We start from the raw sequence: 19,898 nt of genomic DNA, 5'->3' as shown, positions 1-19,898 counted from the left end.
TAATGATGTGTTTGGTTGGTTTGAGTGTGAGAGTGAGACTGTGTTTGATGAAGTGTAGAAGTGTGTGTGTGCGTTTGTGTTAAATGTGTGCATGATGGAAACGTTTGCTTTTGACCTAGCACCAGCAGGGCAAGGCACACACACACACACATACCTATACTGTATGTATTGAAAAGCACATCACCTCACACATACAATACTTATCTTTCTCTTCATCATGTGAGATTCTCCTCAAGTTCACGACTCTGCTTGTTTTGCTTGCAGGCACTCTGCCCTCATCACATTTATCACACTCCATTTCTTCTCTTATCACTTAATCACTACTTTTTTGTTTGGGTATGTATTGATTTCAGGTGGATTATGTAAAACCTGATTTTGATATTGAAATGAATTGCTGGTAAGGTGGCACCAGTGAGTGTTTGTGTGTGTCTAAACACACTGTTACAAATATAGGTCTTTTGCTTCATTGTTCCCAAGTGAGCAAGTGAAATTGACTTGTCACAATATGTTACTTTAGTTTCATCCGTCTATCACTCCATCTCTCTCTGCTTCAGTCCCTTTGTCCCTGATGTAGTTATACTACAATATACTGACAATTGATGAAATCTGTGTTTGGTTCTCTCTGTGAGTTTGTGTATGTATGTGTTTAAAAAAGCACCACATGGGGAACCGGCATGCCAAATGCTGAGCCACAGGCAAGGCGCAAAACAACATAGGTCTCTTTTTCAGCGAATGCAGTTTTAGTGCTGCATTATTATTCCAGTGCAAACACAGTTGTAATGACATTTCGTTGGCCCCGAATCGGTTAGGTAATTTTCTAGCTCCAGATGAACCCATTTTTGCTGAGGTGGATGGAGTGGTAGTCCATTTTGGCATTATAGTGTGCTTCCGCAAAGAGAAATTCCCATGGCTTTAGTTGGCGGGTGTACACACAAAGACCTTTGAGTATGTTGAGTTTTCCTCAATTAATTTTGCCACCCATTTCAACATTTATTCAACTGCTGTGTCCTCTAAACCTCTGCTATAAATTTGTTGGGAGTTTTGTTTGAATACAATGCAAATTTGTTGCAACTGGTTATATTATGTAAGAACATTGAGGCCAAATAAGCAATTGAATGAATTGATTTTGGAATTATTCAAAGGTAAACATTTGGTAAATAACAGAAAGTTCTCACTTAATCCAACCCCTGGAACAGGTTATTACATAACCTGCATCACCTCGCTCACATGATGATCTAAATTCTTTTACACCCTGACATTTTTTATGTAACAAAATATTTGCAAATTAAATTAAAAAGAAAGAAAAAAGAAAACAGTGGTTCTGAGAGGCCCATCAATCAAACTCCAGTGGGAGCATTGTGTTGTTGTATCTTTAAGTAGCAACCATTTGGCCCTGGAGTGTAGTGACAGCTTGAACTGGGGGCTGTCAGCAGCAACACTGTAGCCTTTTAGCCCAGCGGAGCATGGCTAGCGAAGCACTCCTTTGGTTTTCATGGATGGATAGATGGATGGTAGAAATTATGTGCAGTGAAATGCCAACTGGGTTTGTCCTAGACCTGGCCCTTCAACATCTTTGCATAATGGCTCATTGCTAATGTTTTTTTTTTCTGTCTCCCTGCAACCATGGCACATGAATAAAATGATTGTTCTGCAATTAATGATTTAAGTAAGGGTCCATGTTAATGCCATACTCTGATTATGATTGTATTGTTAAACTCTTAGGGAGAGTGAACTTCATTCAGGGGAGCTATACCAGTTTTAGACAATTGGCTTTCTTGTTTTGTGGAATATGATATACTGAAGCAAAAACAAACTTCATATTGATTTTTTATTATGTGTACATTCATGTGTACATTTTTTCATGTGGTGAAATGTTATTAAGGGAAAGGTTCACATTTAAGTCTTAAAATAATGTGCTCATATACCCATACCATCAATACCCATGTATTGAAAGTGTTTTTGCTTGCTGTGATAATTCCACAAATCAAGTGGGTATCTTTATAAGTTACAGTCTTCACTGAATTACAAGAAATCTCTTTTTGTTTTTCTGTCCTGAGTTGCAGTGGATGGATAATAACACAAAGAGGGAATTTCATACCAAAAAGACTGTAACTTTTGAAGATACTTGCTTGATTGGTCTAAAACAGAATAAGCATCACTTACATTTGAACTGCATTAGTGAAGGGTCTTTTAAAGGCCTATATGGACAAGAGGAGTGATTACAGCAAGGAAAAACAGTTTCAATGTACATATGAACACCTGACCTTTAAGATGGATGTGTTCTTGTTCTTTATTTGTGCATATAATAAAATAAAACAAAAGAGAAGAAACATACAAGAAAAAATTGCATTGCAAAATGCACAGGTGATAGCGACTGACATATATAAGAAATAAAAGAGGACCTAGTATTGAACCCTGTGGAAAACCACACTGTAGGTGGCTGTATAATGAGTTAGTTCCATTCCAAATGACACATTGTTTCCATTGAAGCAGGCAGCTTTTACACCATTAAGTTCATTACCAATAACACCATGAGATGTTGCTTATTTAATAATATTATTATTATGATATTACAGTGTCAAAAGCTTTTGACAAATACCCCAATTGTAAATTCTTTGTTACCTAATACTGTAGCTATTCTGTCAGCTAATTGGACCAGTGCCATGTAGCTAGGTAGAATGTTTTTCACAAAATCCCAATCCATTGTCATATAGTAACTTATTATCCTTTAAATATTTGACTTATCTATTTTACACAATTTTTTCAAGTATTTTGGAGAAACATGGTAATAAAGAAATTGGTCTATAATTTGAAAATAATGATGGCTTGTCAGCTTTAAATAATGGGATAACCTCAGCCCATTTCAGTTGGTCTGGTACAACACCTGTTTGAAGGGAAAAATGTGACGCAGTGGTTGTAGTTCAAACTTGATACAGTACTACATATTTTTTGCTCACTTACAGAAGAAAAAGTAAATGAAGGTAGATGGGGAATAGACTCTATATTAGAAGAACAAGTGGGTATAATGGAATTTTTTGCAGCCAGAGCAGAATTGGTTAGCAATTTCAGTGGGATCCTCTGTGATGGTATTATTAATATTAAATTTATTGTGGGGCAATTTTCAGAAGAGGGCTTATTTACAATCTCATTAATGATACTTCAGGGATTGGTTATACAGTCTTATGGTTTGTATTTCCTAGAGATACATTTTTTCAACTCTTAAGTCAACCAAGATTTACAAGCTTTAGGTTTGATGGCTTGATTTGACAATGATCCCACTTCCGGCATTGTCGGCGTCAGCGTTGTGTATACCCGTCAGAGGCTCTGTCATAACCTGAGAGTTTATCCAGTTTTTAAGCCAGTTTTTAAGCCACATTTTACGTCATATTTTCAGGTACTGGCTGTTTTTAACCATGATTTTTTAACAAGGAACAATGTTTTGATAATCAGGCGCTCACAGCTGGCCAAGGCCAGCGTAAATCCAGCTTGTTTTTAACATTTTTAGCACTGGGAGCTAATTCTACAAGTATCTACAGTCGTCGGGTGCCACTACGTACTTCAGATGGCAAATTGAGGCCTAACCACCGCATTGGGTCCACTTGTTGGACCCGTGTTGGTAAGTTTCTGCTGCTTGTCTCCCTATAGTTCACAAATCGTTTCTGCTAAAGCCATACCAGCACTGTGGGCTCCGACTGGAGCCCTTGCGTGTAAGTGCCTGCGACATCCCTGTCTGCGGAAACTAACATCCACTCCATTACTGGCTCTAAAGAGCTTGTCTCTAAAGAACTTTTATACAATTTTAGCCCTGTACTGGCCTCTTTTCTATTTCTTCTCCCCAATCACCACATCTACTATCCATGGCACCACTTACCTCCCTGTCCGGCTGTGTCAGCTGCGCTCGCCTGACTGAGAAGATTGTTGAGCTGGAAGGACGAATCTCCAAACTCTACCAAATCCACAAAGCTGAGAAGTTTATGGACACTATCGTCTTCGGTCCACCACAAACTGACACAGCCTGTGCCCAAGAGCCAGTTGCTACTGCCCCTCATCCTGCCACTGAGGTGGCTGGTGCTGCCTCTCCTCCAGTTCCTATCCTCGCACAGTTGTCTGCGGCTGCTGCTACTGCTGCTCCTCCTCTGGTTACCGTCTCAGATGACTCTTGGACACGGCTTGGGGCTAGACCTAAAGCGTTGGTCAGCTCCACTCCATCCCACCAGGAGCCCTGGTCACTGGTCGGTGCTCACGGTATGAAAGGGGGGCGCTCCTTCCATGCGCCCTCTCAATACAACATCCAGCTGGAGAATAAGTACGACATCCTGGACCTACATGACTTCCCTCCTTTGGTTGCGGAGCCCCGGCCCTCTCCTCCTCCATCCCGTCTGCCTTCTCGTGGTTTCCGCAACTCTCTGTCACATCGAATCCCTCCACCTAGATGCTCCACTTGCACCGGGACTCGCCACTCCACACCACTCTTTACACTGGCGCCACATCGAGCTCCTGCCCACCGCTCAGTCCAGCCTGGACTATCCACCTCGCCACCACGGATGCAGTCTTCCCAACTGGTCCGCTCCCCCACATCTACGCTCATCATTGGAGATTAAATTGTGAGGAACGTTAAAAGTAAATCTGCAGACATTTTGTTTTCCAGACGCTAAGGTGTGCGATATTATGGAAAAAATCCCCAGTATCCTGGCTGAAAACCCACTGACCCAAAAAGTTGTAGGAGCAATTTGCCCGCCATCTGGAGAGAGACAAGCAGGCAGATAGCGGGAAAGTTGCTGCTGAAAACAAGCACCGAGACCCGGGGAGACATGAGAGCAGCTGCTCGCTAACAGCTAGTGTTACGTTTGTTTACAGCAGCAGGAGGGAGGACAGACGTCTCACTCTACTACTTTTTGCTGCTGCTCCCGGAGCAGACAGTCAGTTTATAATTGTAGCGTCCATTGTCTGAGTAAGTATTGATACCACGCTTGATACTTTACAAATTGGAGTTTTTTATTTGATAAATGTGGGCACTGATACACGAAAATGAAATAAATGGGTTGTTTCTATAGAAAAAAGCAAAACTACGGTATGGTCGTGGGTTCCGGTAACATCGACCACCGTGGCAAGCCTACTATCAAATATGCATTAACATTAAATATGCAGCCATGAGAGGTAACTGCAGTTTGCACTGCAGCAAACAGGAATGCCTGTCTCGTCTGTTGTATGTATGCCTTAAGCTGTCGCTTTTCTTTTTTCAACTTTTTTTATTGTTCAGCAATATACAGAAACTCCTCACTGTATTCAAACTGAAAACAGCCCTGTATAAAACAATACATGGTGCTTTGTTGGTGTGGGCATATTTTGCCAGTGAGACAATGAAATATGTCCACTTGGAGTAACAGATTATTGCGTTTTAAGGCTGATCAGAAAAACACTGCACCAGTGGTTTGTAATACTCACAGAGTGGATTTTACAACTCTGAAATGTTATCACACTACAACCATATTTACTAGAGGGCACATGTGGAACATATCTGTGTTTGTGGACCTCCAAAAAAAGAAATGAATGGAACCGTGTGTGTATCCGCAGAATTTCAGCTGTCCGTGGATACAGACCGCAGAGAGCAGAAAGCATGAATTGACCTTGAATTAGTGAATTAGTCCTCTTAAGGCTGAAAAATGTCTAGAGCACTGTCACTGCTTTCCACCATGTTTTCATTGAAGCAAAACAAACCCATGTTGCATGCTGCACCTGTGTGCCTGCATCTGGGAGAATGTTGATAATGCAAATTTTAATGATAATTAAAATTTGAAATGGTAATACTAACCTTCTGGAATTTTACCATGGTTTATGGTGAAACTGGTAACCATTTCATCCCCATAACAGATACTCTATGTTTATTTGTACAGTTAGTAATAATACTGTCTGTCAATTACTTGCTGGATAAAGTGATTCTATAAAGTGACTCATGATATATGGGTATAGAGAGCATTTGCAAATAATTGATTCACAGTTGTTATATTAGGTGATTTAATTTTGAAATCACCTAATATAAAACAGGGTTTGCACTCCTTGGCAGTAGTGTTCAGAAGTTCATCAAGATTATCAACAAAAGAGTTAACATTACAGCTCAGTGGTCTGTATACAAAGCCATTGACAGCATGGCCTGGAAAACAAAGTGCACCTATTAACTGAATAAAAATGGATTCAACATAACTATCTGTATTAGGATTACCAATAACTTAATCTTCTCTCATCAGGCACTCCATTGATGAGAATCAAAGAATAAATATCTTGAGATTGTGAAATGGTTTGTGAATGTGTAAAAAAGTTTTGCAGCTGTAGAAATATTTGTGTATGTGTAATTAAGATTCATGCAGGATTTTTTTCAACAGTGAGGTTTCACAAAGTCTGAGAGATGGACGCACAAATTTCACACCTGTGTGTGTGACACTGAAGTTACAACTACAAACTGCAAGTTACGAGTATGAATTTTGACGCCTGTTTTTATGTGTGAATCTGATTGGTCAAACACAGAGTCAATCTGTCCAATCAGAGGGCAGATGGTTCCGTTGTGTTCATCCCCCTACAGGTCTTGAAAGATGGACGACGGTGCGAGCTCTCCCGCAACCCAGGTGGGTTTAATTGTACTTAAGGATGCTGTAGATATTGATGGTAAACATTTAATGTGTTGTGTATTTAGTTTGTAGTTAGTTTGCTGTTGTTGTAAGGCAACATAGTTGTCCAAATGCATATTTTCATGTTCAGGCTTTATGTACCCAGAATAGAACAGTAATGCAGCTTTCTGTTAGCAAATGTCTGCTAGTGTTACATCTGCTAGTGGCAGCAACAACGCTGGCAGGAACTTCTCAAGCTGTTTTAGCATGTTTGATTAAATAATGTAAGCAATGCTAGTCTAACCATTAAAACATGCTTCTGAGAAAAACTGCCCTGAGCTAGTTATATCTCCAGATGGATCAGCATTATATTCCATGATTATAATGCGTTGCGCTGCCAATGGTGATATTGAATCTTTATTTCTAACATCTTTTTAATATATCCAGTCTTCTCTTGTGCCATAAGTAAAATAATTTACTTTGTGTGTAGTTGCTAAATACATCAGTGAGAAGCAGCGCTGTGTTAGGAGACATATCGTTTGTGTGAACTGATATCACCCATTTGTTGGTAGGCATGAGTTGTCATTCTCATATTTCAGATGCTGAAGGCCAACCATTATTATCTACAGCATCATTAAGTACAATTATGCGTCTCCACTTCCTACTGCTATGCAAAAATGAAGCCAAAATATCTCCTTTCCGGGAGCTGGCATCTTGCTTGTGTGATGTCATTTGGAGCCAGAGTTGGGTGGCGGGATGACCCATGGGACACAGCCCCTTAGCTGTCCTGCTGCCTGATGGAGGTTTGAGAGTGGCTGTCACAGCTGTCAATCATGACATCAGACCCCCTTTTTACATTGTCAAATAACTAATTAAAAACAAACTTATCAGAAAAATGAGTACTTGGTCAAACATCAGCATAATAAGAACTACCTAAAATGACAAAAACCATCTTTGGGAAAAATAAATTTGATGTGTACTTTGATTTTTTAGTTTGGCTCATGCCATCCACTAACATGTAGGGGTCAGAACTTATGACCTTTACTGCAGCCAACCACCAGGGTTAGGGTGGATGTTTTGGCTTCTCTTTTGGGGAGCTGTCATGGCGTCCATCTTTACATACAGTCATTGGGATGAACCAAGCGGATAGCTCCCGGTTTGAAAAGTGAAGCCAATGCGAACGTGCCTTAAACCTGCATTCTTTCTAATGGCCAGCAGGGGGTGACTCCACTGGCTGCAAAAAGAAGTCCGATTGTATAGAAGTCTACGAGAAAATGACCCTACTTCTAACTTGATATATGATCCCAGTAAACACTTTCCTAATTAGTTTATGATCTCAATCATTAGTATCAAGTCTTCGTCAATGCATCATGATGTTCATTTTGTAAATTATGGCCCCATTTAGAGTAACGATAAAGAAGTGTTTGATTTAGGGCGTGGCTACATTGTGATTGTCAGTACCACAGCGACAACGTTGATTACGTAACATAACCATGGTGTAACCCATGGATTCACAGAGTATAGGCATAGCTGTTGCTATTTCACAGTGTGTTTTCAGTTCATGAAAGTTAATTGTAAATTTTTTGTCACCTAAAAAAGTCTTGTCAAGCATTTGGTTGTGATAGAAAGTTTTTTCGGTGAGTAAATTTTTTTGAAAGGTTTTAGGCTTGTTTTGCGCTAGCGGAAATTAGCATTAGCATTAGTGGTATCACCTGTGCCAACCAAGCTAGCAGCTAGCACTATGGTCAGCTCCACCCTCTCGTCCAAATATGGTCACTTCTGGCTCCAAAAATCAAACATGGCGACAGTCAAGTCCAAGTCAAATCACTAAACTCAAGGCTTCAAAACGGCAGTTCACAAACCAGTGGGTGACGTCATGGTGACTACGTCCATATTTTTTACAGTCCATGGGATGAACACAATGGAACCATCTGCCTTCTGATTGAACAGATTGACTCAGCGTTTGACCAATTGGATTCACATGTAAAAATAAGGTCAAAATTGCTACTCCTAACTTGCAGTTTGTAGTTGCATTTCAGTGTCACACACACAGGTAGAAAATTTGTGTGTCTGTTCCATCTCTCATATAACTTCAACTAACAGTGAAACCTCACTGTTGAAAAAAATCCTGCACAAATTTTAACTACACATACACAAAATATTTCTACAGCTACAAAAACTTTTTATACATGCAAATCCTATGCACAATATGTGTGGACACAAAACTTTTTCACACATGCACAAAATATGTCTACAGCTGAAAAACTTTATTACACATTCACAAACCATTTCACAAGCTCATGATATTTATGACCATTATTTGATTCCATTCAAGACTGACTCTCCAGATATCCAGATTTAGTAGTGAGTTTGTCAATAGAGAATTGTTGTTTTGTTGTTGTTGTGAAAATCAAGGTAAGTTACTCTGATTATGTCGGCCAAATGGAGCAGCACTACTTGATGAGCAGGGAAAACACTTTAAATTGTGTTGTGGCAGGAAACGTCGTTGGCCTACAGCCGAGTCCCCTTAAACCTGGGATTTTTGAATGGAGTCTGGCTGGATACGCTGACCCCTGGTCAGCTCACCCCAAGCCCAGCTCTGGTATGAGGTCTGGGCACCAGGTTAGCTTGTTAGCCTGCATCCTAGCTGCAGGAAGCTTGCACAAGGCGAGAACCCAGCGTGCAAGACAGTGTTCGCAATGGGCAGGATCCTCCGGAAGTGCTGGACCAGAGCAGCTGCCAGAGTGGATCAGGGGAGTCGCTGCACATTCAATACACAAGCATTGAAGTGTAAAACAAGAAGGGCCTAGGCTCATAAAAAAAAGAAAAAGCGTGAACATATCGCATTTGTGACGGTTTCTTGCCATCCACCACGGTTGGCTTGTGGTGGATGGCAAGAAACCGAGTGGTATTGCAATATTGTGGTTATTGCAACAGCCCACTTGGCAGCTCCCTTGGCCTGTATTTAAGGCACCCACTTTGTAGAGTGACCTGAATTTGCAAATTCCTTATTTTCTGTCATACAATAATTCAGGTAGGTGTCAGAAGGTTGCCCTGGAAGATTTATGCTCATCTCACAAAATAATTTTAGACAGTCAATAGTCATCATCAGGTGCTTAAGAAAAGTGGATGCAGATGGTCCTCTATAAGTGGGCCAACAAAGATGGTCCCTTATTGGCCAGTGTATAGATTTGAGTGCGCTGCCTCTGAGAAGAAGAGCGGTCAAGCCTATTAACGTACAGAGGGAGCACTCATTCAGCCTATGAAGGGACATGCTTTTACAAACACACAAATAGATCTGTGGTGATAGAAAGGCTTAACTTATCGTGCCGCCTCAGTTCATTGTTCCAGTAATATCAATGCATACTAAGAAAGGAAAAAAAAATCTTCTGTTTCTGCCAAATGCTTTCAGTTGCATCCTGGGATTTGATGCTCATTGAACCATATTAATGGGCTTGTCAGGTGGGAACCCACCAAAAGCAGGGTGCCAACACACAAGCTATAATAAATGAAGCACAGATCCACCGTAGATATTTAGATCTGTCCCTATTCAGTGGAACAGCCTACACACTCCTCTGCTGCTCTAATTAGCTCACAACTTCCCACTAGTACATCGTCATAGGCTCAAATTGCTCCAGGAGGGCCTGTCATTGGTCCCTGCGGTTTCTAGCAGGCAGGGACACACACACACACATACTCACCCATACATCTACAAAATCACACATATACACATTTGCAAGCCACTGCAGGACTGCATCAGTCATGTGCACAGTGAGTATATATTAGCAGAGACAGCACAGCGCCTCCCAAATGGATTTACCATGTTGTCATGCTGCAGGAAATATCTTAATTCATACTGTACATGAAAAGACTAAAGATGAAATGACGTCCTCATCTTCCTCTATCTTGCTGTAACGTTTCTATACTCTGATTAGTTTTGCCAATTACATAGGGATGAGAAAGTGCAACATGTATGTACCACATGCTAGTTCATAAGAATTGGTTCCAGGTGGAGGGTGGGTATGCACAGCACAGGACTATAGCATTAGAGAGCAGGGTTTGCATCCTCAGTCCTGCATGTGCCTAGATTTAGGTAACAAAAGCACTGTGAGAAAAATCAAGGTTTAGGTTTATAAAGTCAACATGTCCTAAATATTAAACCAAGTCCATGATCTTTCTCTCACCTTAACCAGGTGCTGTGAGCACCTGGTTAAGCATAACTGTAAGTGTTCAATAATGGTTTTGTTTCTATGTGCGGATATTGCAAGGGCAGATATTGTGGGAACACAAAGGAAATATGTTTTGTCGTTTCCTCAATATGTTGATAGAAAATGTGATGCAGGCTGTTGCAAACTGAATTTCTAGGAGACGGGTGCAAGATATGTAGGCATTGGATAAATACACAGAGGAGGATTTCTGCAGTGGTCTCTTCCTAATGCTGTGTTTATTGCAAGGGATGTTAAGCATTCTCACTTCCTACATTACCTCATTTACATTCGCCAGGTCATTGTCTATTTCTTAAAGGGAAACTCCACTGATTTTACACATCAAACTGGGTTTGCAGGTGTTGTGGAGTACTACTGCATATGGGAAAAAGTCGTATAACGTTGTATAATGCTGAAGACTATAAGTTTGCATGTGTGGAGATAGAAAGAAGTAAGGTTACCAGTCCATTGTGAGTCCAAGAGGAGAAGGAGTCATTTTTTAATGCTACTAATGGATCACATGACTGTGTGTGAAAGGGGTTGCTCCCACAGAGAATTATCCCCCCTATTTTCTCTCAGCATTTCTGAGCGTTTTAGTATTACATTTTAGCATTTGCATTGTTTAAGTTTTGCAGCAACTTTTAGGACTCTTTCTCATTTCCAGGCACAGTAGGCATCTGTTTTCAGTGATAAATGTTGATATTTAACTGCTGGATGTGTAAATAAGTTAACAAGTATGCCATATCAACTTAAAAGGTGGTGCAACATGTATTAAATATGTTTACTGTTAAAAATTACATTATTATTATTGTTGGAGCTAATACTTCTAGAGAAGTCTTATGTTAGCATAAACCCATTAGTCTCAGGCCCTGTCACACACACCTAAACACATTCCTTGAATCACACACAGCCTCAAAGCTGACTTTCACACTGGGTTTCAGGGTAGTAATTGGTCATTAGAGATTAACATCTTTAATCTTCACACTTTCTCACTCACTCTCCAAGTCAGTCTTTTCTCCCTCCTCTAATATCTTAACCCCAACCCAGACCATAATACTGGAGAAATAAGCAATACTCAAAGCAATGAGCATCTTCATTTTCAAAGAAAACATTTAATTAATATCCTCTTGATTGAGCAGGATTACTGAAGGCTGTTCTGTAATTCTTGTATCCAAAAACAGTACAAAACTTGTAAAATCAGAATGAATGACTTGAGAATACGCTGAAAGAAGTGCAAGGACATGAGGAAGCTATTCAAGTACAGTCACTTACTGTAACCTCTATCTTTGACCCTTTAGTATGTCTATTGTTGTTCACATAAGGCTGCATCCAGAATGAAAAAAGCACTGGGAGGTTAAGGCTGCATCCAGAATGAAAAAAGCACTGGGAGGTTGAACAAGAAAGCCCCAGCTTGAATAATATATGCATGACTTCAAAGGCTTATCAGATGCAAAAACACTGCACAGCTGTATACATGAGGCAGGATTTCAAAATGCTGTGAAGTTTACATGACGACTATCATTTTATCCTCTCGGTTAAGCCTTGTGTTTTTTTGGTTGGTGCCCTCTAATTTGCGCTCTAATTTGCCAATGCTACGGTCTCATGAAGATGAGGTTGTGTTTTTTGATGCAGGGCTGATTTCAGCGTAATGCTCAGAGACAGAAAGACAAGACAAAAAGAGAAAGAAGCACAGAGAAAATTCACTGAGGCAGATGGAGAAAATGTATGTTAATGTCCTTAACTCCTGTTATTGATTGATTGTAATATTTTACTTATTTTATTTTCAAATACATAAATATTAATGTTTGTGGTGACTCCCCTGCCTTTCCTCTTAATATGGCTTTCTTAAATTAAGCAATAGTCAGATGAATACCCCTTTCCTCTCAGGCTGGACTTTCTTTCTTTCTTTCTTTCTTTCTTTCTGTCTTTCTTTCTTTCTTTCTTTCTTTCTTCATTGTCTGTTTGTCTTTCATTATGTGGCTGCTCTCAAATGTCAAAGGCGCCTGTCTAACTAAGGAACAGAATGTCACTGCTGAAAGTTCTGTAAGATTGTGGTGCTGTAATACAATGAGGGAAATACTGTAATTAATAGGATGGAATGAACTGACAGTGTGAAAGATAATAAGAAAGAAACAAATGAGGCCAAAAGATGGCCATGCAGACTGTATGGCAGATGGAGAGATAGTGTGTAATGAGGAGGGGGGGGAGTCTGCAGAGAGTCAAAGGCAGTGGTAGAGGGACAGAGTAGCAGATAGTCTTGCAGAGGTGACGGAATGTCAAGCGTTGAAGTCAAGTGTTTCCTCGTCAAAGCCAAGCTAAGACTAACGGCCAAAATGCACCAGGCATGAACAAGGTGAGACATGTCTGTGGCAGCATGGCTGCAGCAGAGCGCGTCCATTATAATCATCTGGAGCCAGCATCGCGCGGCTCATCCATGTTTTTGCGCGCTCGGTCTTTTTTTTCTATGTGCAGCTACGCAGCCCTCCAACAGGTAAAAATGACATAGAACTGTGTAAAACAGGAGTAAAAGCTGTTTAAAAATGATTAAAATAAATACCTCATCGTAGCAGAGGCAATGCGAGGCACAAGTGTAAGCTTGTATTTTTTTTGTTTTTGTTTTTTACATTGCACATTAATCAAATTACTGTGTATCCACGATCCTGTCCTTAAAATGATCTAGTTAATTAATTCAGTACCACTTCATATAGCCTGCGCTTCCAAACCCCGCATAAGCAACTGCATTATCACTTGGCAAAACTCAGTATGCATGCAGTGACGGAGACGTCGTGTCCGTGCCTGGTGTATTTCAGCTGTTAAAGTATGTGACTAAGAGGGGAAGTCAATTCTGAGATTGCTTTTTCAACACAGTTTTCATCTGTTTCACATCATATAGGACTTCATGTAGACCAAACCGGAGGATTGCATTGGGATTGGGGTCCCATGAGTCCCGTGGGACCCAATGCAAATCTCGTGGGAGCCGGCGGTTTTAACTTTGCTGCAGGTTGGAGCAGGCAGACAAAAAATAAACTGCGGGTCCCAGGATTTAGCCAGTGCTGCAGGTCAACTCTCACAGAGTCCTCAGTCAGTGCTCCTCCTGGTGCTTCCTGAAACCACTACCTGCTGCTAGAATAACTATTATTATTGCACAAGTATGAATGTAATTAGGCACTAGAAAGTAATTTTGCTATATTATTATTGACAAGTATGGATCTTTTTATTATTACTACACAGTAAAATAACATGTCTTCCCTGCGGGACGGGAGAAGACACAAGATCAATGCAGCTGTTGTGCAGGCATGAATGGTCAGACTGTTTGCGGGTGCAGACACACACATTGTGGAGACAGGCAGTAATGGTCAGAAATCCAGCAGGAGCGGGCGGGAGCAGGGTTAAGAAAACAGTCCTGTGCAGGGCTTTAGACCAAGCCAATAATGATTTTGAACACCATCAGAAAGGTTGAATTCTATTCCCATTACAGTTCAACAACCAGATAAAAATGAATTGCCACAAACTCTTTTTCTAGACTGATGCACAAAACCTGAAATATACAGTTTTGGTGGATAGAAATTTGGTAAATTATAAAAATTATATTGAGATAAATCTAAAACCTTATTCATAAATAGTTATGTAAATGTGTACATTGACCAATCATAGCTCATTACTATCGTAGCTAGTGTTGAGGGATTTTCTGTTTATGACTATCTATAAAAAATGATATTTTACAATGGATCAGGCAAAAAATAAAGGATTGAATACAAATGGCTGCCGGATGCCAATGTTAGGCTAGTGACAGAATTTTTAAAAGCTTCCCTCAGGCTACACTGAACAAACTGAGAGAGACAGAAGCTTGACTTTACACTCAAATGTTTATATTTTATACAGAAACACACAATTCACACATAGAGCTTTTACACAAAACAAGACAAAAGATTCTAACAGCACAGAAATCTTCATTATAGGATCTAGATTTATAAGCATTTCACAGACCTGTCTCAGACCACGGGGAAACATTGTGAAAATGTAGTTTTCAAAATTCGGAATTGGCTTTTTACATTACCAGGAAGTTCTGTATAAAAATATTTGGTGTCTACAAAGCCATCTGCCCACCACCAGCCACCCTCAACTGACAACCAGATGATGACTGAAGGAAGGAGGTGAGAGAGTGAGGGGATGTGGGTTTTGTATGCCATGAAAACTGTAAGCGTCATGATTGTGGCAAAATTTCTGTCCATTTAAATATAACCAAAATTGTAAAACCCCCATTTAGGTCCTGCTTATGTCAAATAGCTGCTTAAAACATCCTTTGTTATCTCCTTAACAGTCAGTAGGTGCTAAATTAAGTCACACAGCATCATGGTCCCTAATGGAATCTTAAAAACAGTTTTTATGTAGTCCCAAACATTATTTTTTATCATCCCGTAACGATGGAATATGGTAGTCTGGAGCCATGGACCAGGGCAGGTTTTAATAAAAGATCAATATTAGACCAATGTATCATGCTATTGCAAACTTCAACTACCAAATCAACATAACGGAACACCTTTCTACACCATGGAACCAATCTTCCCATGTGCAATTAGGTGTAACTGAGTAAAAGAGCTCATTTGTACAGAGGAAAAAAAGCTGTATCCCTTTAAGGGACACTATATATGTGTCATCACATACTGTAGATAACAGCTAACCCCTTTTAAAGGAATGGAAGTCAGTGAAGACATGGACAGCATCTGTCTGGATTATCAGGCTGCTGGATGTTGCTGATTTGCTGATGCTACTATCTCCTGCTCTACCATGCCCTGCATGTGTGAACGTGGATGAGAAAAAGACAAAGTGAGACAGATGTGTGTGTGTGAGAAAGACTCGATTCTTAAAAGTGCACACCTGTATTAGTCTGTTTGTTTCTGTATTGTGTGTGTGCGTGTGTGTATGTACATGTGCTGTAACTGCAGGCTCTGATCCCAGATAACCTTCTTGGTGTCCGCTCACTGACTCTATCACACACACCTAATCTGTGTGTGTCTGTGTGTGTGTGTGTGTGTGTGTGTGTGTGTGTGTGTGTGTGTGTTTGTCCAGATGCTGAAACCAGATGCTTTCCTTCAGACTGCAGGCGCCTAAGATAGTGACAGGGAGCGGACACACACAAGGTTATCACACACATAGTCACCAACATAGACACATGCACAGTATATAATACCTCAGGTAGACGTCCAGGTCAGTTTGTGCTGATATATCATTGCTTTAATATAAATCAGCACTCTACTAAGGGCCAACTTCTTTTCGTGAAGATATTTAAAGCTTAAGTGAAGCCAAAGCTGCAGGAATAGATCTGTTCAAAAGTCAGATCAGCAATTAGAATGTATTATCACAACATCCTGTTTTCATAATGATCTTATCATCTATGCACTATGGAGTTACTGCAATGCCCAGGAGCATGTTCTATACTGATTATGTGCTGCTGAGCATTACACATATACACTGTAATGTATATGTGCTATGACACAACCTGTGTACCTCTTCTGAGCTGCAACTGCAGAACTAGAACTGTATGGTTGTCATGGTGGAAAAGCCTTTGAGCCAGCATGTCTGATAAAACTATGTCAAGTGTTCATCCAGATTAAAGAATATCCTTTGATTTATTTTACCGTAAATGTCTCTCTGTCAAAATATCTATCATTATCAAAGCTAAACAACCCGCTTGACTGACATGTTGCAAACATTCCAGCACTGATTACTTGTTGAGATCCTTACTTCTCAACATTAATATTCTTGCCCGGAGTAAACAGTCTCAATCAAGCTAAGGCTCTGAAGTGCATAAATTACAGAGATAGAAATCACTTCATCCCACCGCTCACCAATCACCTCCCTCCTCCCCCTACCTAGCTACCTCTCTATGAATCCATCACACAGGAATCTGCCCGGTTTCAGCCTTTTTAAATGTCTGCAAGCATTTGCGTGCAGATGCACTGCTCACACTTAAGTGCACACAGACAATCCTTGCAAAAAAAAAAAAAATATCAACATACTTGCTGTCATGTTGAGAGACAAAAACTCCCTCTCTCTCACACACACACACACACACACACACACACTTTCAGACACACAGTGAGTCTGTAAAGTGAAGATTTCATCAATAAATTATGTTTCAGTAATGGAACAGTGCGATGTTATTGTGGGAACAAGGCTGACGCTGCCATGACAACCTTAAGGGTCATGTGAGGTCATCGGCAGCTCTTGCTTTGACGCCATCACACAGTCACCTCGCTTTCCACAGAGGTTGAGTATATGTGAGTCTGTGTGTGGATTTAAGAGCATGTTTGCGTGTAGTATTTCTAAATACATATACAGTATATGTGTAGATGTACTTCTGTGTCTGCGTATGTCAGGGTCATAACAAAGTGAACACGGTAACCAAGGCAACAAAATAAGATGAATCGAGTAAATAAAAAAAGGCAAATCCATTTTCAAACTCTGTGCCACTAAATAAATTTTATAAAGTAGACACACACACACCAAACTGCATGTTTCATGGTCAGTCAAAACAGTGGTAGTGAGTTTACGGTCTGAATATAATGTGCAGTTAATTGATTTCCTGTCCTTCACTATGTAGGGGAGCCACAGTGCAATGCAACATAATACAAAACACCTTAAACTACATCCAACGTTCACAAACGTGTTGCATTGTTGTGTCAGCAGTAAGGGTTAACCTTTCATCGATTAGCAAAGGTTTAAGATGTCTATTTAGGAAATGTAGGATCTAAAAAAGAAAAATAATGATACAGGTTGGAGCAATGACAAAAGGTTTCCAGTTATACAGGTGAAACCCAATAATATGCTGTCAAAACACACGTAACTATTCCATCTCTTTTATTTATGGCATCTTTTAAGCTATTTATATCTAGTTCCATTTGTGCTGTCTGTCTGTATCTCTCCAGTGACATTAAAGATTTTAATCTGTTAGAGATTTGCTTAAATTTCACCTGCCTCATCCTTCCACTGCGTATTGTATCGTTATGTGTGTGTTGAATGTGTGTGTACACGCTTGCACACACACACACACGTGCGCACGCTAGCAGTTTGAAATCAAGTCGAAAATTATTACTCACTGATGAACAATTACAGCAGAGGTTTTTTGTTGTTTTTTTTTAAATGTGACAATCACCTGTCTATTATCATAATCAACTTCACACAAAGAGATGTCGCTTTGAACAAGACGGAGAGACAAATAGAGACAAAAGAAGAGGAAGGAGGAGAGAGGGAAACACTGACCAGACACACTTACACGCATAAATTGTAAGGGAAGGGCTTTCATGTAAAATGGCAAGACTGTTCTTAACGGCTACATTCACATTACATGCTGAAGTGGCCCAAATCCAATTTATTTGCCTCCAAGTAATGCTGTGTTCACATGGATTCAAGTGGATGGTAGACAGCAAACATTTTAGTGGACGAGAGCAGGACGGTAAAATGAGGTGAGGCTGTCAGAGAATACCGGCAATGGTAATAGTAGACAGCACTGCTGTCAAAAGTTAAAATATTTTAATTTTTTTCCATCTTCCACAACGGAATTTACAACTGAATGTTTCATAGCTGCCTCACACGAGGAGAAAACACAGGTGATCTGGACAACAAGAAGCTAATAATTTTGGTGCAACGACACCCTGAGTTATACGATCAGAGCTTGAAATCTTACTGCGATATTACAAGAAAATCTCATATATGGCAGCCAATCAGCACGGAGCTGAGTGGAATACCAGGTAGGTAATATCTAAATTTAAAGGGAATTTAACATTATTTTTAAGTTTGCAATAGAATTATCAAGAGAAAGCTGCATTTTATAGCTACATGCTTTACTAGAATAATTATATCAAATAATAAACACAAAATAATTTTAGTAAATATATTTTACTCTATCTTTTGTAAACAATTCGTCATCACCATAGCAACATATTGTCATGCGTTTTTGGTTTTGCCGTCCTGCCATGCTGTTGAACTGTTGTCCTTCTGCTGTCTACCATCTGCTGAACCCATGTGAACGCAGCATAATTCACAAGTGTGAACAAACCAAATCCCATTTATTGATGTCAGATCTGGGTGACTTGCATATGTGGTCTTAGATCTGATTCATATCCGATCTCTGGTTATGTGACCGTTACTGTACGTGCATGTGTGTTTGTGTGTGTGTGTGCATATACTGTAATATGTCATTAAGCTGCAATATTGAGGTGCAGTTGTTTAATTTGTTTCAGTTTTCGCCTTGTTTTCTCTTTCGGTTTTGAATTTTTATGTTTCCCTGAGGTTCTTTCTGCAGACCTCAGAGAAAAAAATGTGAATTAGTTAGAGCATCAGAACTATATGAGGGCGCAGATAGATCTGTAAAAATACACAATGTCAGACACTACATAATTTCTAGCAATGCCAGTGGTGCGAGTTCCACATGTTAGAAACCGCTAGTGGAAATGTACACTGTACAATGTGTGGGGTGACGATATTGTATCTGGCCTACTCAGTGTATGTTTTTAGATTTAATGGTAAATATATATTTTCCAGAAATTAAAAGAAATCTGTTAATATAGAATATCTGTTGTATTGGACTCATCAAGGCATTTGTGCAGCTCCAGTCCTTATAAATATACTGGAACTCTTGATGGCTTTCTTGATGATTTGATGGCTTTACTGAATTCACAGCTCATTGAGCATGGTGCTACCCCACACAGATGAATTTTTATATTCATCTGGTCCTAATCATGGTCTCCAGAGATATGCTCTGGTCTGCAGCCTGCACTCAGCTGATACTAATTGCCTATCCCAGAATGCTGTCATTCTGCTCTTCTGGTTTTTGACAGTTTTAGACTCCAACAATTACCCACCATTACCTCTGTGTCATAAGCATCTTATGTGGGTATTTTTCATTTGGAACGCTGTAGCTTCCAGGGCAGCTGGTGCCCAAACTTATTGCATTATTTACCATATTTCTTGGAGCTGTTTGAATCTCATGTACTGTATGAGTCGGAATGCAGCAAAGATGAGCCAGCTGATATCTGATACATGAGACGGTAGTCATCAAAGGGTTAAATGGCATCATTACAACTTTGCT

The 19,898-nt window shown here is 40.0% G+C and overlaps 1 protein-coding gene across 6 annotated transcripts in view; it reads left to right on the top strand.

Moving 5' to 3' along the window:
* tenm3 (teneurin transmembrane protein 3) overlaps positions 1 to 19,898 on the top strand; it is a 369,694-nt gene that overhangs the window by 59,097 nt on the left and 290,699 nt on the right. Inside the window, exon 3 of one of the 6 annotated variants that reach the window (XM_042397870.1) lies at positions 15,878 to 15,948. The exons of the other annotated variants lie outside the window; for them this stretch is intronic. The gene's annotated coding sequence lies outside the window, so the exon portion shown is untranslated. The remainder of the gene's footprint in view (positions 1 to 15,877; positions 15,949 to 19,898) is intronic. 6 annotated transcript variants of the gene reach the window in all.

Source organism: Thunnus maccoyii, chromosome 2 (genome assembly GCF_910596095.1).
Source record: "Thunnus maccoyii chromosome 2, fThuMac1.1, whole genome shotgun sequence".
Lineage (NCBI taxonomy): Eukaryota > Metazoa > Chordata > Actinopteri > Scombriformes > Scombridae > Thunnus > Thunnus maccoyii.
The sequence above is the reverse complement of the archived record's forward strand: the minus strand, read 5'-3'. Positions and strand labels throughout refer to the sequence as shown.